The sequence below is a fragment of the Thermobia domestica genome, chromosome 11 (assembly GCF_964235325.1).
Source record: "Thermobia domestica chromosome 11, izTheDome1.hap1.1, whole genome shotgun sequence".
Lineage (NCBI taxonomy): Eukaryota > Metazoa > Arthropoda > Insecta > Zygentoma > Lepismatidae > Thermobia > Thermobia domestica.
This window is the reverse complement of record NC_137464.1, coordinates 120,845,298-120,872,901: the sequence shown is the minus strand read 5'-3', so window position 1 is coordinate 120,872,901 and position 27,604 is coordinate 120,845,298. Positions and strand designations below refer to the sequence as shown.

The window sequence follows — 27,604 nt, the reverse complement described above, 5'->3', positions numbered from 1 at the left end:
ACCTTTTGTTAAACTGAAAATGGATGCTGTACGTGTACTACAGCAACGGCATTTACTAAGATAAAACTAACAGCCTCATCAAACTTTTGCATTATGATAGTATGAAGATGATTTGTATATGACATGGTCACTGATATATAGCCTAAATTATAATACTATTTTAAATCACATTCTTCAAAGATAAAAATAAATATGTCGATAAATGATACCGATTACATGTTTTTGATGGTAAATTCACATGTAGATTTTAAAATATCGAGGAAAACTGATTTTATGGCCCAAAAATTATAGTTTATACCCAATAATAATTGGTAGCCTTTATTCTACCGGAATAGATTGTTCGTTTACTTATTTATTTACTGCATATGTTAAAAATACTCTGTTAAGTAGAATATCTGATGTTGGTTATCTACCCGTAACGAAAACTTAAAATACTTGATAGTAAAGTTAAGAAAACAATGTATGTATTAACAATAGTATAAGTTAATGCCATTCTTTACACACAATCTTTTACAGTGACACACGTAGTCTTAACAGTGACACACACACACACACACACACACACACACTGCTTTTAAGATTGATATGAACAGGAGTTTATGACAGCACCACGTAATACTGAACTGCTGAGCAACCTCTATCTATTTCACCATATACACACTAACTACGTTGAATGCACCTGAACCAGTAGTTCGATCACACATGTCAAGACAGCCGATTTTTTTCTTCTTCAAAAACTCGTCAACTTTATACCTTACAATGCATAGTTCAGAACAGAATAGTTGCTAATATCAGTTTACTCATTAATTTAAATAACAAAATAAGTAGTTTTTATTACGTTTTCCCAATAACTTGCCTTTCACCATTATCTGTTATTTCAATAATACTTCGGTTAATGGTATTGAACAAGGTAAAGATTAATTTTAGTTTCTTACTAGTTTGTCATCTTAAAATTCAGCTCATCACAAATATTTTAGCATAATACAAAGCTTAAACTGAGAATTTCTCTTCAACTGACAATAGCTTTTTCTTTTTGACTAGACATTGCGTAATATAACTATATCTTAACATACGTTTCAATATTCATAATTGTTTCCATGTACAGTGTCTTCTCTCAGTTACACCTCAACGTCTAATCAATTCAAAGAGTTGAATTGTTTGTTTCTAAAATGAGGATAATAATGTATAGCAAGTTTAGGTGGTTTAATACTATAGAATTTCTACAGTCTCAGAACACTAATTCCAAACTCAAATTAACGGCATCGCTGACATAATCCTATAATCCAGCTCTCTTGAAGTTGATACAGTGTGGTGGGGAACATATTATATTGAGAGGATGTATCTTGAATAGTGGTTTGTGTGCTTAACAATTGCACCGCATTCAAGGCCCTATCATGATTCGAAACCCACGCTAATAGTGTGCCCCACTTTTCATAAGCTCGGTGGTATATAAAGACCCAAGGCATAAAAATATAGAACTCATATTTTAATACTTTACTTTAGATAATAAATAAATAGAAGATAGAGAGTACTTAGTAGATAAATAGTACTTATCAAACTGTGCAAACTATAAACATTTCTTTTTATTATTTTCTCGTATTCCATTTTTCAACTAGTTTTGAAAAGGTTTCTAATTTAGCTTCCGGTAAGCTAAATTTAAGTTTAAATTGAAAACTAGTTATTAAACAGTGAAATTTATATGACTACTACTACCACCTTTAGCTTACCTTTTCCCGTTATACACAGCTGTTTTCATGTGCAAAAGTTCGTTGTAAATGTTCTTTCTTCTCCTCGTTAGAATTCACAGGTGACAGATATATGCCTTATTTATGGCACAAACATTCATCTCTCCTGAAAATAGGAACGAAAGTCAATGAAGAAAACTGCAGAACAAGGTGCCAGAAACACAGACTGTTGCTTTTTTTAAATAACCGTTTCATTTCCCGCGATGTAACGTCAACTTCTTTCTTTCGTTGCATATGTGATTTGTCATTCGTGGACATCTGAATATAATACGAAACACATTCCCGTTGAAAAAGTAATTATTTTTCTTTCCCAGTAAAGCGTATGCTCTAGTGAAAAAATAATAAAAACGGAAAAAATAACTAAACACGTTGAAATCGCATTAAGGTTGCACTTGTCAATTTGTGTCATGACAGTTACTCGATCACACCAGGTTTTTCATGCATTTTTCAAATGTTTATTTTACGTTTCAACAAAAAGGTGATAAAAAAGAAAATACAAACTGCATCAAATGAAAAAAAGAGAGAGTTGTTTAGCAGTTTAGTTTGAAAATGTATTAAAATCTTATTTTGGCAGTGTAATGCAGCAAACTGTCTGGTTATTACATCTTAGTATTGGCAATCATGGTTTTGAACCGTATGCACTTATGTTTACATTTCCTTCCTTTCCTCCATTATATATATATATATATATATATATATATATATATATATATATATATATTGTTATGATGATGTTTTGTTGTTCTGGGATTGGCGTAGCAATTGTGTACACTTTCCTTTGTGAAATCGTAATTGAGATCACTTCTTCACTCTCCACCCAGTACGAGGAAGTTGGTTCGGAGTCCAACTCCCTAATAGCCTCGGTTTTGAAAACGTCTTTAGCCTACTGGTTCGAAGATGATGAGAAAGTGCACTAACAGTGGTAGAGCTTGGTACCGGGATCGATACCCGGCGCCTCCACCATAAAATGTTATGATGATGTTTTGGTTCTGGGATTGGCGTAGCAATTATGTACACTTTCTTTTGTGAAATCGTAATTGAGATCACTTCTTCACTCTCCACCCAGTACGACGAAGTTGGTTCGGAGTCCAACTCCCTAATAGCCTCGGTTTTGAAAACGTCTTTAGCCTACTGGTTCGAAGATGATGAGTAAGTGCACTAACAGTGGTAGAGCTTGGTACTAGAAATCGAAACCCAGGTAACACTTGAAGACTGTGAGTTGAATCTAACTAGGTGGGATAGCTTGACTGAATCAAAGAGACCATTTCACTTTACTTTTTATTAAAAAAAATAAAATAAGAATACAGATCAATTTAACAAAATCGGTTACTTGGAGTTACAACTTGGAAGTTTTTCTACATTATTCAAGTGGGAGCACAACCCCATAATACTCAATGGGTGCTAGAAGGTTTTTATGCTAAACCGCGAGTTATTGAAAATAGTAAAGTGTGAACTTTGTACATCGCAACTTGCATTGGCCCGAAAGGAAGAAATGTTAAGTCTCGAAGAGGGAATGTGGTCTCAGATTGATGGGACTTGAAAATAAAACTCATATTGATCACTAAACAATCTCAAAGTGCTCATCCCGTGTGGAGGGGGAACTTAGAAAAATTAGCACATACCTGATTTTTCTGAAGAGCGTCCCTAACCAGAGCGAAGTTCACTGTTAGCCGTCCGTCCGTAGAATCAACCGGTGCGGCAGACGAGCCTCGTTTATAAAGGCGCTTCGTCCCACGCATTTCTGCCTTTTCTGACGTAGCTCGAAGGCGACGTCACGAGCCTCATCGAGCATGGGAGAGACTTCTTCACGCGCATGCTCAATAGTGGTTAAGACTTCTAGTATTTCTATGATTTTTCTCTATCACGCCGGGATTGAAATTCCTATTTTACATTTCTTTTTACAGTTTTTGTTTTATACCTGGTTCTAACTACATAATAGATTTCATATATTTATTGCTCTCGTGGTGTTCCCTAACTATTGCCTCTAGGACCCAGCTCTGTGATCTGAGTAAAATCAAAGCTAGGGTCATACCACTATCCCATGCGTGTGGTTTGGTGTCAATGAGGCATCAGGTTGATAATTCAATCTGGACCTCACCTGACTCCGTTCTCCCTATTTCTCTTTCCCTTACTGCACACACAATTTGAAACGCGCGGGCGTCTCGCCCTATAATTTGGAGTCTGGCTTAGGACTACGAGGCACAACTGTGTAACAGTTATCCGCCGACCTTGGTAAAAAAAAAAATAAACGAAAAAAAAATGTCGAAAGTTGTCTTTCTAGCATCTATATTCATTTACAACAACGGTTGTCCAAGGCAAGTTGCTGGGAGTTAAAGGGTTAATATAGAACTGGCCTTACACAAGGCGTTAGGAACTAACAACAAACTTTCTTGAGGGATTGGAGATTATGCACGACTAAACTGCACGAGAGCGTGATTGTAAGATTTCATGTGTCATAACTAACTATAGTACGTTTAAATGTTACTTAAATAGTAGCTTAATTCCGTTAGCAAAATAGTAGATTAAAATATGTAAGATGAAACCTTACAATCTTGGAATCCTTCTAGCTTATAGTTATCAACTCACAATAATATATATATTTTATTTTATAATTTTTTTTTAAAAAAAAAACCAATTCCTAACCATATTATTAAGCATGACTTCGAACCGATTATGAGTACAGCTTCTAATAGTATAAAGAAAAGTAAGATTTTGTGAATCCAATAATTTGCTAATTACCATTGTATTTACGGTACTGAGTACAAGTATAGTTATACGTGTTAAATGTGCTTGTCGCAGGCTATTAAGTTTATTCAACTAGAAATGAAAGAATTTTTGACATTATATACACTCAAACAAAAAAAATAGCGTGAAGCGCTTTAAAGTTTGACTGTGATGAACGATAAAATTACAAGAGTAGTTCTCATTGTTTATAGTATAAGCCAAATGGGATAACATGTAATGATGTAGACTAGTATACTCAATTGTGTTGCCTGAATTTTTTTTTTTTAAATTAATGCGGGGTTGTGCTTTACAGTTTGTGAACAACATTGTTTCTATATACCAGTTATACTTTATCAATCATAGGCTATACTCTACTTTCCAGAATCAAGTGAGTATTTTATAACCTGTAATGTATTGAGAGTATTTGAGTACTCCATTACATATCTGGTAATATGTTTATTTGTAACATAGAAGCGATTGCATACTAAATGGTTAAACCGCATATGTAAAATAACTTGAGTAATTATCAACTAATCGTTTAAAACAGTTGCTGAATGCTTAATAAATTTTATAAGTGCGTCTATACGCATAATATATTTAAACACATCTTAATGATATCGGAGAATGAATCGCACATTATTAGTTATTGCTCTTTACATTGTTAATGCAATAACAATGTAATATATTTCAAACTTACTGTATAGCTCTGTTCCATACAGGGTAATCATAGTATGTACATGTGTGTTTCTAAACTTCTACTCAGCTTGATTGCTATTTTGACCTCGATTTGGTTTCTCTCATCCTGTGTGGTATGCATTACGCTAGACACAATGATATTTACGTATACTGATAACGTACAGGCATTACAATCGATTAGCGCATTTTAGCACACCTAAGGATTACATACAACAACTCTAGACTTCTTTTCATGAATCCATGAGAGGTTGTGTTAGAGAGCGCAATTCATTTCCATTATTTTCGTCAGGGGTCTCAATTTTCGTTTCCCTTGGTTCGGTTCCTATATTTGCATAACTTGGCTCTTTATTCGTGAAAGCCTTGGGTTCGAGACCAATATTTTCGTAAATTGGCTCTTTATTCATTGATGTTCGTGATTCAGTATCTAAGTTAGCATACATGGTTCTAGGACCGATCTCGGCATAAACCGTTTCATCACTACTACCAGCATAAAAGGATTGAAAGGTGGGTCTTTGCATTTCTAACGGCGTTCTAGGATCTGACAGTTCGTATTTTATGGGGAAATATAGCGCTACTGGGCTATCCGGTCCTTTAGATACACCAATATCTTTATTTTCTGAACTTAACACTAAGTCACTTATTCTATGTTCCTTATCAGCTAACTTATTATTATCTAAGGGACTTTGGTTCGAGGGGACATCAGGTATTACACCTGCTGTTGTTTGTATCTCAATTGTTGCCTGAGGCCATTCCTGACCTGCAGTTATTAGTTCGGCTATCTCTAGTTCATCTTTTAAATTTACATCATTCACTAGAGTTTTCGGATCTACCCCCGGTGGGGTCTCGTCCGTATCTGAATTTACATATATCGTCCTAGGAGCTGGCATTGGTTTTTCACTTGAACCAGCACTTTGTATTTCTATCTCATTTCTAGTCGAAATAGGGCTAGACGCGGCCAGCGGCGTTAGATCGCAGCCACTCGCTGGTGCGTCTGGGGTTTGCGGACTAGCGGTCGTTGGTTCACGATATCTTGGCTGACTCCACGTATCCAAGTATCTCGGTAATGGATTCTTTTTCCAACGGCCAAATTCAGGAGGAGAATGCCCGTGTACTTTTATTTTATTGCACTCAATACAATAGTAATTATTCCACCGATCTAAAATATAACGGTGCTTGCCCGTGGGCGTCTTAGGACAATGAGATTGCCCTAAATCTAATAGCTTTTCTTTTATTTTCTGCGCGAAACTCATTTTGACAATAAATCTGTTTTTCTTTCAAGTCAGTGGCCTCTTAAACCAGGGCAGTGGGTAATCAACCTATTTCCTCTGATATGGTAAAAATTTAATCACTGATAGCTACTTCCCTCGGAAATGCTACGTCAAATTGTTTTACGTATTAGGCGACTTGTTATTATTTCAATATCTTCATTTAACTTCCTTTGAACTTGATATACTCAACTTCCCTTTCTTTACAAATTTTGCTTTACTTTTTAGAACGGGAAACGGAAAGTGACTAGACAGCTGTTTATAACAGATAATGCCTATTTGCTCACTGATGATGAGTTTTACTTTTTACTTAAATTCTTTAACTTTTTTTTTAAACTTCATTTTTTTTTAACTATTTTGCTTTTAAATTCACAAAGGGGACTTCGATCATCCAACCATTGGTTCATGTACCTGCATTTTGATTTTTGATATTGCATTTGCATAAAGGTGAGTTTTATGCAGTTATTCCCAGGCAGCCGTCGGGCTTGCACCCCTATTACAGAGGGGCCCTGCTGGACCTGGAGAATAAGATACCTGTGACCCCCAAGCTTTGCATGGGAAAGGATTTTAGACACCTATCGCCAGACAGACTAGTCGAACTTTCATCCCGTAATACGGGCGGTTCTGCTGTCTTAGAGATAAACTGCCTGTGATCCTCCCCAAATAAGTGGTAAAGGTATTAGCCACTTATCGCCGGACAAACTAGTCGAACTTTCATCCCGTAAAACGGGAGGTTCTGTTGACCAGAGATAAAACTGACTGTGACCTTACCAAAGCGAGCAGAAGCATAAGCAGACTTAAAGTTTTGCAAGTACATGAGACAAGAGCTGAATTCCTTTTTAACACTCGCGTCCCGATTTTCCATTTCCCTTACTACACAAACAACGTCGTGAGGTGAACTGAGTCTTGCTCTGCGGAACCTAGCAACTACTCTGCTGACTTATAACAAATTAAAGCGAGAGAAGTTGAGAATAAAAACTTTTTCGTCGCTACTTCACTACTTGTGAAACGCACTATTTAGAGTAGACAAAAAATTATATTTGTATATCAGAGTCAAAGGCTGAACACCGCCTAGGCTAAGTACGCCACTGAACTTTACTGACTTTACATAGTATCGATTCACCACTTGACTAGTCAAAAGAAAAACTTCGCGTACACTTTTCACTTTTATCTACTAAAAACTCTTCGGTAAAAAAAAATCACTCCCGATTTGCTAAACTCGCGTTTTAAGGCAACTGAGATAGTTGGTTCCCCTATAAAGTGAATGAGCACCAGAGATTTGTTTAGCGTTTCAAGAACACACAGTTGGTTACCCGGCGAACACCGAACACCATAAAATGTTATGATGATGTTTTGTTGTTCTGGGATTGGCGTAGCAATTGTGTACACTTTCCTTTGTGAAATCGTAATTGAGATCACTTCTTCACTCTCCACCCAGTACGAGGAAGTTGGTTCGGAGTCCAACTCCCTAATAGCCTCGGTTTTGAAAACGTCTTTAGCCTACTGGTTCGAAGATGATGAGAAAGTGCACTAACAGTGGTAGAGCTTGGTACCGGGATCGATACCCGGCGCCTCCACCATAAAATGTTATGATGATGTTTTGGTTCTGGGATTGGCGTAGCAATTATGTACACTTTCTTTTGTGAAATCGTAATTGAGATCACTTCTTCACTCTCCACCCAGTACGACGAAGTTGGTTCGGAGTCCAACTCCCTAATAGCCTCGGTTTTGAAAACGTCTTTAGCCTACTGGTTCGAAGATGATGAGAAAGTGCACTAACAGTGGTAGAGCTTGGTACTAGAAATCGAAACCCAGGTAACACTTGAAGACTGTGAGTTGAATCTAACTAGGTGGGATAGCTTGACTGAATCAAAGAGACCATTTCACTTTACTTTTTATTAAAAAAAATAAAATAAGAATACAGATCAATTTAACAAAATCGGTTACTTGGAGTTACAACTTGGAAGTTTTTCTACATTATTCAAGTGGGAGCACAACCCCATAATACTCAATGGGTGCTAGAAGGTTTTTATGCTAAACCGCGAGTTATTGAAAATAGTAAAGTGTGAACTTTGTACATCGCAACTTGCATTGGCCCGAAAGGAAGAAATGTTAAGTCTCGAAGAGGGAATGTGGTCTCAGATTGATGGGACTTGAAAATAAAACTCATATTGATCACTAAACAATCTCAAAGTGCTCATCCCGTGTGGAGGGGGAACTTAGAAAAATTAGCACATACCTGATTTTTCTGAAGAGCGTCCCTAACCAGAGCGAAGTTCACTGTTAGCCGTCCGTCCGTAGAATCAACCGGTGCGGCAGACGAGCCTCGTTTATAAAGGCGCTTCGTCCCACGCATTTCTGCCTTTTCTGACGTAGCTCGAAGGCGACGTCACGAGCCTCATCGAGCATGGGAGAGACTTCTTCACGCGCATGCTCAATAGTGGTTAAGACTTCTAGTATTTCTATGATTTTTCTCTATCACGCCGGGATTGAAATTCCTATTTTACATTTCTTTTTACAGTTTTTGTTTTATACCTGGTTCTAACTACATAATAGATTTCATATATTTATTGCTCTCGTGGTGTTCCCTAACTATTGCCTCTAGGACCCAGCTCTGTGATCTGAGTAAAATCAAAGCTAGGGTCATACCACTATCCCATGCGTGTGGTTTGGTGTCAATGAGGCATCAGGTTGATAATTCAATCTGGACCTCACCTGACTCCGTTCTCCCTATTTCTCTTTCCCTTACTGCACACACAATTTGAAACGCGCGGGCGTCTCGCCCTATAATTTGGAGTCCGGCATAGGACTACGAGGCACAACTGTGTAACAATATATATATATATATATATAATGTGTGTGTGTTTACATATTATAAAAATTTACTGTGTCATTACTATTTATCCTAGAGTCACGGCTCAAATGCCATTTTCTTCAATATAACAAACTCTGCCTAACGGTAGCAGTCATATGTCCGTATCATACACTTGAACAGAAAAAATCGGGAAAAAACGGAATTTTTTCTGAAAAACTCACCCCCTCAAAAAACTTGCGCCTCGGTTTTGCATAGGGACCTTAAAACATTTGGGAAGTATCCAAAGGTACAAACAATCCGTGTGCAAAGTTTCAATCTGATACCTTGAAAACTAAAGGCGTGAAAAAATTTTGAAGTTAGCCTTTAGAAAAAAAAATAAAAAGTCACGCCCCTCCGCTCACACTTGGCCGCCAAATTGATCATCCGTTCCCAAAATGCATCTAGGGTGTTCGTTTGTCCATCCTTGTCTTTACCAATAAAAAAAGCCCGGCTTAAATACCTGTTATAGAACCTAAATAAGCGGCCAAAGACGATACTACACCATGGTAAGAAATATTACCAAACATTCTGAAAGGGTTAATCAATTTTTTTAGTAAAGCTAATCTTGTTTTATAAATATTAATAACTTTAGATTGCATTCTGTATACATTAATATCAAACTCACGTGGCAATGCTTTTTATAATGATCCACGTAGATTAAGACTAAGCTTCCTTTCACAGAGTTCGGGTTAAAGGTTTTGCTTTCCGTACCTTTGTTGAGAGACTTAAGTACTGCTGCAGGTGAACGCCTTGCATAAAAACTTCAATTTGTGATTTTGATTTCATGTAGATATTGTTTTTCACTCCCTATTTCTGATGCACATCAAACAACTAATCATCACAGTTATCATTCGCATTTCTTTTCCTGTTTGGTTTATTTACCAATTAATGGCTAAATGAATGGCTCTATTTGAACGGTACTAGGTCGATTTCAGTTACTTTTATCTGTATATCTTCATTGAAATCTCGGAATTTCTATAAACTACGTACGTATAATCATACTTAAATTTTAGAAAATTGATTAGTAGTGTAAAATATGCCAGCAAACATGTGGAAATTTTAATAACAACGAGTTCATTTTTGTTGAACATTTTAGACTTTTCTAAAACGTTTCTTGCAGTATGGCAAACGTATAGTTGATGGGTACAAGAAACCAATTTAGGGCGATCTTAGCCTTAGAAAATGTGATTTACAGAGAAATACGGAAACGTCATTGCAGAAAACGGGGTGCTAATGGTTCTCTTTGTAATGCCCACAGAATGGGAGAATACATGTTCAGGGTTGTGAAAGGGCAATTTAGTTAAGTTTAGTTTTTGGTAAGGATCGTTTAGGGATGGCTTCTTGGAAGTTTCTTGAAACTCAAGTTTCAAACTTGTACCAATCAATTGTTTGAGCCGGAAGCCTGACTACTCAAAGAATTGTGTCTGGACCAAAAAAAAAAAAAAAAAAAACCTGATATTTAAGGGAGTAATATACGAAAGTCTATACTAGTTTCTCTCGTAACGCTTGAGAAAAAACTTTTAATTGTTCATTACCTGTGTGTGAAGGAGAGGTCGGAAAAGAGACTCTTCGCAAAAACAAACGAATATGGGCGTAGTAGTGGTGCATACTATAAATTCAAACTATTTTCAGAGAGCAAATCGAATGGTGTTTTAAATGTTCTTAGTCTCCTTTTAATTTTCCTACAAAATGTACTGTACCTTGTTTTATTTTAATTTATTGCAAGCGTATCTGGAGAATATAGTAGTACTTTGTTTTTATAAATAACTAGCTGAAATACCAATTATTCGCATGGAAGACTGTATTTGAGAGTCAAAACCTGTGGGAGTATCACCATTCATCTCAGCGACCGCGAAAAGAATGGAATCGATACTAATATCGGTCATTTTGGATTATTTTTACATGTCTTGGTATCTTCCCCCGGTGATCCCTGGCTTGCAACCGAATGGGGTGAATTTGGAAGTTAATGCAATCAGAGTTTCATCATTGAACTCAGCAACCGCGAAAACTATGAATTCGACACTAATATTGGTTATTTTCTACTACTTTTACATGTCCCGGTAAATGCCCTTCCCCTGAGACTTCCTTGGTTAGAAATTTGAAGCAAACGCTTCGTTTTGTTCTTGGGTAATTTGGTAACTCTCGGTTCACTCGTCTGCTCCCCAGGCTGCACACACAGACAGACAAAAAAACTCTTTTTTTATTTATATTAGATTCCATAAATGAAATGGAACAGACGTTACTATTAACATACTTCATGCATTACACTCCATGCTATATTTATTATATCTAACGTTTAATAAGATCGATATTATAACATACAAAGACATATTTGCACAAAAATAGAATATAAAACGTTACTTATTATGAGAAACAATAGAAATAATATTACACGATAACACATTAAATAGAAAGAAACTTTTAAATTGATTGAAATTTGGAATTTTGTATTACAATTAAAAAGAGAATAAACCAATAATAATATTAATAAAATACTTAATATAAATTTTATTAAAAGTGTAAATTTTAAGTATATTTAATTATTAAATATTGAAATGTAAAAGTATACCAATGTAAAAATTAAAATTTTATATAATTATAACATATCCCCGAATTAGTGCAACTCTGAAGGTAAATAGGTAGTACGTTTGAAACGCTAGTCAAGTAAAATAAACACGAAGTATCAAGCGTTATTTATAGAATTACATGATTACCTAGTCCTGAATCTCATAATTTATCACACTCTAGTTCATTACGTAATTGGTTCTATAAATTTTGCAAATTGTAATTGGTTCTATAAAATTGCAACGACACCCATATAATGAGATGTCAAATTAATTATTGAAAATTTAAATTAAATTATCCATCTTGTTTTATTTACTATTTAATTATCTTTAAATATTTTAATTTCTAAGTCATATACACATTTTGAGAGAGAAGAGAAAAAGGAGGGCAGAATTAATGATATTTTTTGTCATGTAATAAAATGAAGCTCTTTGTTGATTCCCGGTGTTAGCGATGCGTAACAAATGTTCTAAGTAACCGTTATTTGGATTTTCACGACCTGATTACTGAAGCACAAGTAGAGGACGACACAATTTACAATCAACGTTTTCTATATTATGTAATCACATTTTTGACAGTGATGAACTGTATGATTTGAAAACGGGTTTATTTGTTCTGTTTTAATTTCAGTCAAAGCATATCGTACAAATTATATATTTCACAGTAAATATGGAACATTGAAACAGTATTAATACAGAATACTGCTCATAGATTTAGTATACATAGTCATGGAATGGGTAACACACACACACACACACATACTGAGATACGAAGCTGTAGTGCGCGTCATGCGAGTGCCTGTGCTCCTGACATCTTTTCGTGTTTTCGTGAAAATATAAACTGTTATTCCCCACACCTTAAATAAACATTGAAATAAACATTTATTACAGTGTTTGCGAACATTTAAGTGCTGTGACGAACTCTAGTGACTGTGAAAGTGCGGTGCAGTGTGCATGTTGCATGCGTAGCTAGCAGTAGAGTTGGTAGTTAGCAACAAAGCACGGCAGCACTATAACCGCCATTTCAATCCAATCCAATCCAATCCAGTATTTGGCAAGTTGCAATACTTGAGTACCGGGTTCCTAAGGGAACCCCTGCCTCGAACGGGAAGTGAAACAGCATATGATGTGTGGAGCATGGGATGTTGAGCATAGACACGCGACTGTCGCAGCCTCGACCGGTTTATGCGATGAGCGTTGAGATGTATTTGTTGTTGGAAGATGAGGAGCAAGATTGGCTGATTTGAGTTCTTTAGGGATTGTGATTGGCTGTTACTTCGTCCTATCTATGGTCTGGAAAGTGGCCCTGATAAGGGTGTGGTCCTGTATGTTATGTTTGATGCGGTTAGTCCTGAATTTCTTCCCAGATTTCACAAAAAATTAGGAGTTTACTAAAGATGTCTGGAGCTGTCCGGATTTGCTGATGACGTTTCCGGATGGCCGGAAGTAGTCTGGGAAGCTGCAATTCTTGAAACAGTTGAAGTATTTCCTTCCAGTTGGCCGTTGATTCCGTTGTGGGAGATGATGTTTCTGTTGGCGATTTCTTGAATGTTGCATTTGTTTTGTCAGCGTATGTTGGTTGTGGCGTCTTCTTGAGTTCCGGTGCAGGTACGGAATCTGATGAGAGAGGGGGAAAGTCTTGTGCTGTAGGTATCTTCTGTTGGGTGGAGCGTCTGGATAATATTCTGTAGATGGTGGGACATCTTGAATAATTAGCAGGATGGTTACCCCCACAATTTGGACACTTGACTTCACTGTCTGGAGTTTTGCGCTGGCATTCGTATGTAAGATGGCCCCCTGCGCACTTAACACAGCGAGGATGAGCGAAACATGACGATTGGGTATGCCCAAGTCGCTGGCAGCGGTAACATTGGACATACGGTTTTGCCTTGAATGGTTCAATCTTAATTTTGTAGAATTCCAGATATTCTAAGTTGAATATACTTTTTGTATTGGGCGTCCGTTCTAACGTCACAAGGAAGAGGGGAAAGGGAGCTCCCCCGCGGCCTTTCATCTGCTGCACAGAAATCGTGGGATAGCCTCTATTTTCCAAATCTTCTTTAATATTTTTCACAGAAGCATCTATAGGCAATTGCCTAATGACAACTTTCAGTGTTTTATTCTTTTTAACGGAGTCTAGAGCATATTGTAAGTTATATTCCTTACAGAATTCGATTAATGCCACATAATCGTCTTGATTGTTACACTGTAATTTGATCCTGTCTGGATAAACAGCACAGGAAGGTATTTCTTTACAGATAGAACTGGCACCATGAGTTAATTTGTAACCCTTATCTCGAGGGTAATCATAAATTGTTAATGATTTAATAGTTCTTGGAATGTTGGCATTGGAGATGTTGCGAGTTTTCTCTGACTGAGTGGTAGCGTTTGAGCCATCAGGAGAGGAAATATCCATAATTTCTGAACCGAACTTCTCAGGAGGATCAGGAGTTGCCAATGGAGAGTAACTATTATTTGTTTCAACTGTTGGAGATGTCACTGGTCGTGGTTTCACAGTTCGTTTAGGTTTCTTGAAAGACCGTTCCTCTGGAATAGGATTGGCATGAGCCTGAGAAGGGCCAATGTCTTCAGCTCTAGTTCTTTGGAGAAATGAAGTAACGATGTTATTGTCAATGTCTTGTCCAGATACCTTTTTTAACTCAGATGAGATAGTAAACATAGCAACTTGGAGGTTGCTGTAAGGCGTTCGAAGATCTTCCGGAAGCTGTAATGTGTGAGTGGCGCATGGCCCAGGTATTTCGACGAACAAGAACAGTTTTGTTCAGCAAGTTGCGTGGCCCCGAGACGACAGAAACCAAGAACCTGCTTCTGATTGGTCGGAGAGACGCAGGTGCGAGAGCCAATCAGAAGTCAGCATTCGCTAGCAGCACACATAAAAGAGCAGGACCATCGTCAACTAGCTCAGTTGCCAGCTGGAGCGGGAGCCCGGCTCATAGGCTGGGGAAAAATAAAAGCCTTGCGAAACAACTAAAAGCTATGAGTTTTAGTAACTTAGGCCCTGTTCAACGCCGCAGAACAACCCGTCAGGCTAAATTGGTTCCTATGAGTCTCGAGGAACTCCACGCCCTCACGGCTCAAACCACTTCTACCCCTCACATGAACGAAACAGCTGACAGTGCAACCGTCCACGCGGATGCCCCCCAGATCCAAGATCAGTCCATCGAGATGGCAGGGTCCAGTGATGAAGAATACGACCCTACCGATAGCGCAGGAGTGTTCCAACACCCCAAGAAGAATGCGAAAAGAAGACCAGAAAGTAGCATTACGCCACTTGTTGAATTCAGGAACTCTTTCTCGGCGCTGGACACCACCAACGACCCATCCAACGCTGGGGGTGGTCAAACACCCACCGAATATGAAGAAGAAAATCCGGAGGACACCGTCCGCAGCAGGAAGATACCCCCCCTCTTCATATATGACGTCGAGAAAAGACATACTTTCATAAAAACGCTAACCGCAAACTGCAAGGATCCCTACAAAATTCTGCAACCGAGTGCATACATAAAAATCCACTGCACCACCTGGCGCGACTTTGAAATGATGGAAGCCTTCTGCATCCAGACCGGACAATCATTTGCCACAGAACTTCCGAAACAAACTCGCCCAATCAAAGTAGTCATCCGGAAGATGCCACTCGACACTCCAACGGCTGACATACTACAGAACTTGAAGGACCAGGGGTTCACCCCAACCAATGTGGTCCAGATGAGGGGACGCAGTGACCTGTCTGGCAACAGGCCCCTGTTTCCGCTATTCCTTGTTACTTTACCCAAGGACCCAACGAACAACAAGATTTACGATCTCAAGTACCTTCTTAGTTATAGAGTGGCAGTGGAACCCTACAAGGGTCAGTCAATTCTCCAATGCTACCGATGCCAACGAGTAGGGCACACCACGCAAACATGCAGGGCGACCCCTCGCTGCATCAAATGCGAAGAATCCCATCTCTCCACGGAATGTCCGAAGAAAACGAGGGACACTCCGGCAAAATGTTGTAACTGCGGAGGCAAACACCCCGCCAACTACATGGGCTGTCCCACGCTCAAGGCGGCCAAAGCCAAGAGGAAACAGCCAACCCAACCACCAGCTAAGTCGGACCCTCCCTCAAAATCTGATACCAGCCGCAGAAGAAACAACGCTACATCTTACGCAGGAGCAGTCACGCCGGAAGACAAGAACAACACCAACCAGAAAACCAGGAGGCCCCCCAACCAAGAAACAAAGCAAAATCAAACAACCCAGGACAACTCCCAATCCAGAGAAGAAGACATCGAGGACAAACGCACTGAACCATCATTGGCAGACACATTCAAAGAGATCCGAGAACTCTTCTCGGGCCTCAATCTCCGTTCAATGCTAGAAAAGCTGCGAGTAGGACTCCGGAAGGTGAAAGAAACGACAGACCCACTAAGCAAAATCACCATCATGTTTGAGGTAGTCGCGTCCATCCTTGACGATGGCACTGACTAAAAGAAGAATCAACAGACAAGTCAAAGTGCTGCACTGGAACGCAGAAGGAATCCAAAAGAAGAAGAACAACCTCGAGGACTTTCTCCGCAGAGAAGAAGTGGACATAGCCCTATTGTCAGAAACCCACCTAAAACCACACCTTACCCTAAAAATCCGCAACTACTCCACCATCCGTACCGACCGTCCCGACCGACCCCTTGGAGGAACAGCAATTCTAATCAAAGACAGTATCCCGTACGACCCTCTCCCTCTACCACCTCTACAATCCCTGGAAGCTACAGGGATCACCCTCCACTCAGCTAATGGACCGATAATAATAATAGCAGCCTACAAGCCTCACAACAACAACCTCAACGCAACAGATGTGCAAGCCCTGCGACAGCTAGGACACCGGATTCTACTAGGGGGAGACCTCAACAGTAAACATCCGGCGTGGAACTCCAATGTGTCAAACGCAAACGGAAGGATCCTCCACCACGCTCTCACCACCATAGACTTCACTCCCACGGCTCCAACGGAACCCACGCATTATCCAAGAAACGGCGGGATGCCTGATGTACTGGACATGGTACTGACAGCGAACCTGGCAATTCTAGGTGTACCTCAGGTTATCCACGGCCTCGACTCGGATCATCTACCCGTTCTACAAACGATCGTAATCAGCTACCACTTCACAACTCGAACCCTTCCAACTCTGCGTACAACAGACTGGGACCACTACAGATCCTTGCTCAGCGACATGTTAGACCCACGCCGGATAATTGAAACTACGGAAGACATAGAGGCCACCACTGCGTCCCTGACCGCAGCCATCAACTCAGCCATAGCCATCGCCTCAACCACCTCAACAACGACTCATCCATCACACCAGACCACTCCAGAAGAACGACGCACCTCAGCCTTGATCCACTTGAAGCGTTGGGCCCGGAAGCAGTGGCAACGTACCAGAATTCCCCAGTTCAAAACACTTTGGAACCACCTAGTATCCAGAGTCAGGAAAAGGCTCCTTCGAATCAAAATCAGAAACTGGAACCTCCACCTCCAGGAGCTAGATGCACCCAGCAGGCAATTCTGGAAGTTAGTGAAAAACATCACAAGACAAGAAGCAAACTCCAGAACACCCACACTTCAAACTCCACAAGGAACAATACACGAACCGGAAGAACAGGCAGAACTTTTCGCCCAGACCCTGGAAACCACCTTCCAGATCAATGCTACCAACACGCCAGCAACCACCACTGCAGCAGTACATAGATCGTACCACCTCTCCCGAATAGAAGACCCACCTCCTCCAGAAGCCCTCACAACACCGCGGGAGATACAAGCAATCATCAAGAGGATCAATGCACACCGGGCTCCAGGTCAAGACCGAGTGACGCCGCAAGCACTGAAGCACCTCCCGAGAAAGGCCCTGGTCCTACTCTGTAAGTTGTGCAACGCCATTATGAGAACCGGACACTACCCAGAAGCCTGGAAAGAAGCAAAAGTCATAATGCTGGCCAAACCAGGAAAGAAAAGATCAAACCCGGCCAACTACCGCCCTATCAGCCTGCTCTCGCATACCAGCAAGGTGTTTGAAAGAGTACTGCAGAGCAGACTTCAGCAATTCATAGAAGATCATGACATCATCCCGGACCACCAGTTCGGCTTCAGGAAAGGACACTGCGCGGATCAGCAGCTGGTACGGGTGGTAGAGAAGATATGTGACAGATTCAACGAGGGAGGCCACACCTTGGGGCTTTTTCTCGACATAGAAAAAGCATTCGACAAGGTGTGGCACGAAGGCCTCTTTCACAAGATGATGCTCCAGGGCACTCCGCACTACCTTCTGAGAATCATCAAATCCTTTCTTCAAGGAAGAACCTTTCGTGTTGCCCATGCATGCGTGTTGCCCATGCATGCCCTAACACCCTCCAGACCTATCCAAGCAGGAGTCCCCCAAGGATCCTGCCTATCCCCAACCCTCTACGCCATGTACACGGCGGACATTCCCACAACCCCCAACACAGCGGTAGCAACATTCGCAGACGACACGGCAATCTTTGCCAGCCATGGAAACATCAGATACGCTGAACTATACCTCAGACGACACGCCGAACTTCTCCACCGATGGTCTGAAGAGTGGAAGATCAAAGTCAGCGAACAGAAGACCTCAGTAGTAAACTTCACAAGAAACAGAAGAAGGGTTCACGTCAGGATCACCATGGCTGGAACACCCCTCCAGAACCGAGATGATGCCAAATACCACGGAATAATACTGGACAGGAAACTTACATTTGCTCACCACATACATTCCATCGCCCAGAAAGCCAGTCAACGCCATCAAGCCTTGCTACCGCTACTCCTCTCCCCATCCCTCACCCTGAAAACCAAACGCCATATATATCAGATGAGCATTCGTCCCATCCTGATGTATGCCCACCCTGCATGGCAACACGCAGCAAAAACGCACCTCTGCCAACTACAAGTCATCCAGAACAGAGTAGCCAGGGCTATCACTGGACACTCGAGAGACACTCGCCTCGAGCAAATACATGAAGATTTGGAACTCCCATTTCTACATGACTACAGAATTCACAGATCAGCCAACTTCTGGAGGACAATCAGAGCCTCGCCACACCAACACATAGCCACCATAGGAACGGCCAACCCAAGAAGACGAACTTACAAGATGCCGCACCCCTAAAACGCACAACCACTAAACTGACATAGGAACAGCAAAAGAGGAGCGCGACAGTTGCGTCCTCTCTCACAACAAATACGCACGCAAAACAAACGACAGTCAACAACACAAATGGAAGGCAAGGGCCCAAGCCCGGTACTTAAATCAACCACAAAAAACCGCCAAGAAATCTCTGCTCTGCTCTGCACACACACATACACACACACATCTACAACAAATTAATTTATCCTTAGATTGAAGATTTTACAATTTTTAAGACAAAAAAGGAAAATATATATAATATTCACATTTTATATACAACAAACACATATATGACTACACACAGTAAAGTACAATAATTTCAATTCGAAACTGGGGAAGTTTCATCAGAAATAATTGAACACACAAAATATAAAGCAAGTATATTACAATTCCCGTTAAGAGCTATTGAAGTTCAGATGCTATGTTAAGCTGTAGGTTCCCGTCTCATTTAGTATCGGTACTGAAAGGAACCTTAAACTCAAACCGAAACAAACACGTATATTTCACACATCTTTATTGATTTTTAATTGTGTTTTAATGGATATTTTGCATCTCTTAACAGTCCCTTATCCTTTTCAACCACTTGGTGTTTTGCTTTTGTTATTTCACAATAGCTTCTATTCCTGACATTAAACCATGATCAATCGAAAGTGCAATATAACTGAGAAAGTGTTGACAAAAACTTAGAAACTTTAACCAAATTATTTATATATATTGCTGAAGTGCCTCTTAGATAAGTGAAACAAAATTGACACATTTTCTTTCTGAATACAAAGTTACATCGTTGGATTGGGTTCTTAATAGTATGTGAGAAATCTAACTAACTAACTAACTCTATGGCCTATGGAACCCGCAGGTTCAGTGCCGCGTTCACAAAAGCTCTCCACTGACTTCTATCCTTAGCTAATTGCATCCAGTTTCCACTTTGTATTCCTATCTCTGCGAGATCCATCTTAATATTATCCTCCCATCTGCGCCTAGGTCTTCCTAATGGTCGTTTTCCTATGGGTCTTTCAGTCAAGGCTTTGAAAGCGTTTCTACTTTCTTCCATTCTAGCTACATAACCTGCCCACCTAAGCCTCCTAGACTTGACGACCCTAACAATGTTGGGTAAACCGTATAAACTATGTAGTTCCTCGTTATGAAGTTTCCGCCATTACCCATTCTCGTTCCTCTTGGGTCCGAATATTCTTGTGGAGATGTGAGAAATCAGTTTCTATTATTTCCCTCTCTCTCTTAATATATATATTTATATTGAGAGAGAGAGAGGGAAATAAGAGAAACTGATTTCTCACATACTATGTATATGTATGTATATATATGTATGTATATGTGTGTATGTGTGTGTAGTGTCCACCAACTGCCTAATAAGGCGTTCGTTCCTGTCTTTACTATAGCAACTTATGTTTAGACCAATCCATTAGTTTCCCTAAGAATGTTACGTGCTCATTCAATCTGTAGTTACTTTAGTTTCAATTATATTGGAGACAATGTACTGCATTTGAGTAATTTACTTCAACAAATATGGTCACTTTTCCGAATGTCTTGGTGACAACCTACAAGTAACAATCTTTCAATAAATAAATGGTATTGTCTCGTATTAGTTAATGAACTGTCTATGTTAAAATTCCTTTCCGGGGTGGCAAAGACGCATTAATTTAAACTTTTACGGAATAAACCACAAAACTTACAAGCTTGGCGCCGCGTTTATTCGTGTGTGGCAGAAAATAATGTGGGATATCTGCTATTTTCTATTTTTAAAAAAATAAAGGAGAAAAAATTGGATATACACGGTTCATTATGAAAGTAATGAGCATTGCTTTAGAAAAAACTATTTTATTGTTCCGATTGTTACAAATCTTTAAAATTCCTCAAAATACGCTCCTTCTGCATCGATACACTTCTGGAGATGTATTTTCCACGCCTGGAAGGCATCTTTAAAGTCCTCGGCTGGAATGCCTTTTAAAAACCTTGTAACAGGGGCTTGAATGTTCTGCACGGAGTCCCAAAGTTTTCCTTTGAGGTGTCTCTTCAAACGGGGAAACAAAAAATGTCACTAGGGGCCAGGTCAGGACTATAGGAGTGGGTGAGGGACCACTGGGGTTGTGCTTAGGGCCAGGAACTCGACGACGGTGAAGGCGGTGTGACTTGGTGCATTGTCGTGGTGGAGTTTCATTGAGTCTTTGATGTCACTTCGAACGCGGGCGACTCTGCGTTTCAGTCTCTTGAGCACTTCTAGATAAAATCCTGCGTTGACAGGTTGTCCTGGTGGCACAAACTCGAAATGGATGATTCCTCAAACGTCGAAGAAGACAATGAGCACGGTTTTGATTCGGGATTTGCTCATGCTCGCCTTTTTGGAGCGGGGGGAGGATGAGGTGTGCCACTCCGCACTCTGCCTGTTGATTCTGGATCGTATTCGAACATCCAGGATTTGTCTCCAGTTATGACCGAGTCTAAAAAGTCCGGGTCACTTTCACACAATGCCAACAACACCTTGCAGCGCAAAACTCGAAGTTCTTTTTGTTCGTTCGTCAACACCTTCGGCACAAGCTTCGCACAGACCTTTCGCATTTGCAGGTCCTCGGTCACTATCCCATGTACCGCAAATGTTGTTTAGGGTGTCCGCGATTTGTTGAATACTCACACGCCGGTCTGAGCGCAACATTTCACGCTCACGGTTAACGTTGTCGCCGGTCCTGGCCGTTGTTGGGCGTCCAGAACGGGGCTCGTCGGCGACCTCCTCCCGACCCTCCTTGAAGGACTTGTGCCATTTTCCGACCTGGGATCTTGACAAAAACTCCTGCTTGTAGGCCTCTTTCAGCACCTAGTAAGTTTCCGTAGCATTCTTACCCAACTTGACGCAAAATTTTATGGCGTAGCGTTGTTCGAGCGAACCCTCCATCGCGCCGTGTTACAACTTGTAAAAACGGTCACGCGGATCGACATCCACACGCTGTCACTGCTCGCAGCAGACTGACTCCGGGCGCGTTTGGAAGGACAGACACCCACTACTTTTTCTGCGCTGCGGTGTATTGTTGAGCCAGGGTAGCATCATGCTCATTACTTTCATAATGAAGCCTGTATGGAGAGCCAGTCCGTCTTGTTTATTGTTAACTTTAATGAATGTAGTTAATTAATATGTACAATTAAGCATATTACATAATTTCACCCACTTAACTGCTCTCAACCTAACCCAAAAAACTGTCTGTTCTCTTTCTCTTTGTCTTTTATTGTTTTGCACTAATTACTTATTGTTTTGTTTTTCGTTTTCTATTTGTCCTTTACACACACTGACCATTTTTTTTTTACGTTTTAACACACCCCCTTGTTTAACTTTACCAATAATGTTTCTTTTTATTTTGTTTAAGTATGTTTCATTTGCTTTCTTATTGGTTTCTTTCCTTTTCTTAACCACCCTCTCTTTTTCATAGGTTTCTCTACTGTTTCTTAACAAAGACCATTCCTCTTCTTTTTTTCTTTATTTTTAAAGTCACCCTCTTTGGCCAGAGACACCCTGCTAAGGCTACCGGACTACCAATTTGGAATAATTTTTTAGTAACAAATGTGAATGGCTTACGAAATTATTTTTTAAAATGTAGATTTTAATGTTTATTAATCTTGATTTATAAAATACTATATTTTTTTGGAACAATTTAATTTGATTCTTTCAGATGTTACTTATTTACTAAAATACGGATATTTATATTTCTTTTGCAATCTTGTTTTGATATAATAATAATAATAATAATAATAATAATAATAATAATAATAATAATAATAATGCTATTTTATTTTAAAATATTTTCATAGATTATGTACAGTTTTTACCTAGGTTAGGAGTAATTTTTTTGCCTAGCAGTGGATTGATAATATTGTTACTTATATAATTACACGTATGTGAATAGATTTAATATAGATTTAGGGGGAGGGAGGGAAAGACAAACAGACGGACTTATTTTAAAGAAATATTGCGTTATTTATTTTTTTTAGATTTACATGTTAAATATATTCAACTTTAAGCATTGTTACGTATTATATTGATTTTAGTTAACTAATTATTTTAGTCAAGAAAATACCTCCACATTTTTTTTTTTGTTTTGTGCATTTCTACACCCCCTCTTTTTATTTTTTTTTTTGTTGTTTTGTGATGTCTTTTTTGGGGTTGCTTTTTAAGAACCCCCCTTTTTTTTTTACAGCGGCACTCTAACCGCATGGAGACCAGATTTTTTTGTAGTACATGTTACGTGTTCTAATAAATATTAAGACACGCCGGAGAGTTTTCAATTTTTTTTAAATAGCCATACAACTTGTGCGGTTTGTGTTTATTGCTTATGCGTTAAATAATTAAAATTCTTTTTTAGCGTCATATTATGCCATTTTGGATCCCTTACGTAGCAACACTTTGGGATTGTTTCTTTTTCCAAAGCAAAGTATTGGGTTCTCATAGCGTTGGATGCAGTTTTTTTTATCATGTGCTCAATTGTTGCCAAATTTCTACACATTTAATTCTAATAGCGCAATATACAGCTTATTATTTCACGCTCGTTCCTTTACTCAATAGTATTATCCTCTCGCGGCAATGTTACCTATCTCATTATACACTCTTAATAAGCAAAGCTTTACTTATACACTAAACTTTGTGTGCTTGTTTTTTTTATATAAATTTGGCAACGTATTGGTTATTTTTGTTCCTGTTTATTTGTTTCCAGTTAGTTTAAAATTTAAAAATATTAGCTAGTTTTAAAAATGCCCCCCCACTGGTTTTAAAACCACACTCCCGTCTACTAAAAATATGGTCACTTTTCCAAAAGTGTCTTGGTAACAACCTACAAGTAACAATCTTTCAATAAATAAATGGTATTGTCTCGTATTAGTTAATAAACTGTCTATGTTAAAATTCCTCTTCGGGGTGGCAAAAACACATTAATTTAAACTTTAACAAAAAAAAAAAAAAAACTTACAAGGTTGGCGCCGCGTTTACTCGTGTGTGGTCGAAAGTAATGATGCCTATCTGCTTTTTTCCTTTTTTTAAAGAAAAAGAAAAACAATGAATGTATGCAGAGCCTTGTCTTGTCTTCTTTATTATTAACTTTAATGAATGTAGTTAATTAATATGTACAATTAATATGTTAATTAATATACTGCAACAACATCCAATAATACTACTCCTATTACTCATTTTCAACAATTTACTTTGATAATTTAGATTTGAATTCTTTTGACTATTATTTCTACCTAACACTTTATATTTTATTATGACCGAAATAAGAGTTTTACAACATTCGAATTGTAAAAGTGTGCTATTTTCTGAAAACACTTAACACCAAATTTCACCCAATTAGTTAACAGAGATGTCTTAGAGTAGTTGGATAAGCGTTTGTTGCACATCCCGTTGGTCCTGGGTTCGATCCCCGTTGGGTAATTAAAGGAAACTTTTATAATTTGTAATACTGATACTTTCAATGTAAGATAACATGGAAAATATTCAGTTTCTCTTAGTCGTAGTTTTGTGACGACTTTCTTCAGTGCACTCGCAATAGATAGTGACCTACGAAACACGCCTACAAGATGACGTCAGCCGTATGAACCTTGATTCGTATTCTCTAGGAACGTAACGTATCTAGCAAATAATTTATGAATACGTAAGGAGTATCGTTAGTATGGGTCAAAAATACGACTGATCAAAAACAAAGGTTATTGTTTCCCAACAATTGCTTATATTTCTACTACTTCTTCTACTACTGATAGAAATATTAATGTTTTAATTAATTCATCATTTCAGATATCTTCCATATCAACAACTAAAACTTGAAATTGAATAATCAAAAACTTCATATAATATCGAATATGTAGCCAGGTCTCGACTTTCAAATAATAATAATAATAATAATAATAATAATATAATAATAATAATAATAATAATAACAATAAATAACACTTATAATACCAATTATGTGAACAATACCTTCCAATAAAGAAAAATAATTGCCACGATGGGATTCGAACCCGGGTCTCTGAAATACGAGTTTCATGGTTTGCGAATATTTCTTCTTTAATTCACCCCAAGCGTGGTATTGTTTGTCCGTTTCACCTCACGTCCTTTCGACTTGTTCCAAATACGACAGGGATGCGAACGCAGAAATATCGAGGACAGTTAAAATTCCAACGTTGCTCTTCAGAATGATTCAATCCCCTAATGGGCTTCACCTCTCAATCGCCAGTAATCTGCCACAAATTCCTCACACAAAGGAAAAGAAAAATATTAGTAGTAACGGAAGATTCAAATAAAACTTTCTATTTCTACACGTGTTGATACAATGCAAAGAACACGAAAATAATATCTATCGTCTTTTCTTCTTTGGAAATTAGAAGTTGGAGTGAGGAAGAATAGTCATGTAAATTGGAACCATCGTTGAAAACGATGAGGTAACCTCAATTTGAAGAACGTTTGGTGATATTTTTCTCATTGATGAAGGTTTATATAACTTGATTTTGAGTTAAAGAAGGAAATCTTGATTATGTCATTGTGACACTCACATAAGGAACGCTCTTTATGCGATCATTACTATCTTGTGTATAATCTTACATGCAACGATTTTAACTAGCTAATAGTTTGAGTAGAGGCTGAAGTGACGCGGTAGGTACGTGATTAGTGCATTGAACTTATGTTTGGCTGACCCAGATTCAAATCGCGGCCAGACTGAAACCTTTACAAATGTTTCAATTTCAGTACATACTCAGTGTGACAATCAGAGCTTCTCACCAGAAAGGAAAAGATGTTGGAATGAGTAGAATTGGAAACAATGATTTATAAACTTATTTCCAGCATTTGTTCTATATTTGATATTTTCATCTACTTTCAAGCATTTTCTGATTCATGTTTTTATTCCTTTGAACATACAGTATATAATGAAATAATACATTACATACACAGCAATATTTAGATTAATATACAGTGTTCATTGAAAAACACTCTGAACCATAGAGATTCACCTCTGAATGGAGAAATGTTTCGTGCGTTATCTACGTACAATTTTACTTGTATAGAAACCTGACTCAGGGCTACCAACTGCTGTCAGTTCCGAGAAAAGTTACGTGTAAGTTGCGTTGCGTCTGAACAGGCATTTTACAAACTGCAAATTATCTGGACCCCAAGTAATGGAAATAGAGCACTTAGAGAGATATACTTTTGCTGGTGGCTGTACCTTCTGTAACTGCGGATTCTTCTCCCTGTTAGAGGATAACAAATAATAAATTTCTGGCCCAACTGTACTGTTATTTATTTATTTTTGTTGCGTGCTGTCGAGAATGTGCAACCTTGAATTTGTAAAGAAAAATCATTCACAATGATGTGTTCTCCATGGTTCACTTTTATACGATTCTATTCAAGATTGCATTCCTTCGTAATTGTCTGGGTGCCCCATCCTGTTTTCTAGAAATATGCAGGGTGAATGATGTTAGCGTATGACCTTAGACCATCTCTGTGTTCTATTGGTGATGAGTTGAACTTCCTACCAGATGTGAAAAAAAAATATATTTCTAATATCTAATATTAGAAATTAATTTTCACCAATCTAATAAAAGGTTATGCTGTCAAATATATAATTCTTATTATTCGGAGCTTACCTGAAGTTCAGTGCAGCCAAGGAACAAATGCTGAGATAAAATATAATCAACAACATCAACATTATTATTTAGACTTTTTACTTGACAATGATAAAAATGAGAATATATATATATATATATATATATATATATATATATATATATATATATATATATATATATAGTGTAATACACAGCATTCATTTCCTTCAATCGTGATCAATCTGTATTCCGGAGGAATAGACGGTTTTCTGGATGCGACTAACAAGCGTATGGGAAAATCTCTCAGATATGTTGTTGTTGCTTCCAGCTGTACACTAAGCTTTGATAAATTGAGACATTAAATGGAACTAGCACAGAAGAGAGAATCTCATGAATGGTGGGAAATTTCGATCGCACAACATTGGTTCTTCAAGTAAATACATAAATCTCAAACCAAGTTTCTCAATACACATAAAACTTACGCCATATTTTCAGCAATATGAATATTACTCTTCATATTGAATATTTTGCTTCATTCGTAACTTAAATTATATTTGAAATTTGAAGTCATTTACCAATTTTTAAGATTACTCTTTAATAATCGTATCTCAAACTGCAGTAAGTAAAATATGTATTCACTTTGTATTAATATTGAACAAAGCGCTTCCGGATTCCTACCTGAGTACGATTTGTTTCAAGCTCAGCATCACTGTCTAAATCTGAGTATATGCATGATGTTATCATACAGTTTAAGTGTGATCCAAGTCATACGAGTAAATGCGACATATTACTGGAAAATCTTTCAGTAAACTTTTACTCGTATTATATGTTTCTTGACGTCCCTTTCAGCAGCGATGCTATATGAGACGGTACCTACTGATTGACGTGGAATCCGAACCACATGAGCTTCCCGCTGGGAATGGAGCCCGGGTCTCCCACGCCAAAGGCGCATACGCAGAAATGAAATCAGA

At 38.5% G+C, this 27,604-nt stretch overlaps 1 protein-coding gene and 1 pseudogene across 1 annotated transcript in view; one reads left to right on the top strand and one right to left on the bottom strand.

Moving 5' to 3' along the window:
• Positions 1 to 27,604, top strand: part of LOC145665254 (lutropin-choriogonadotropic hormone receptor-like) — a 642,745-nt gene that overhangs the window by 413,508 nt on the left and 201,633 nt on the right. The window lies entirely within an intron of this gene.
• Positions 20,915 to 21,992, bottom strand: LOC145664428 (uncharacterized; annotated as a pseudogene).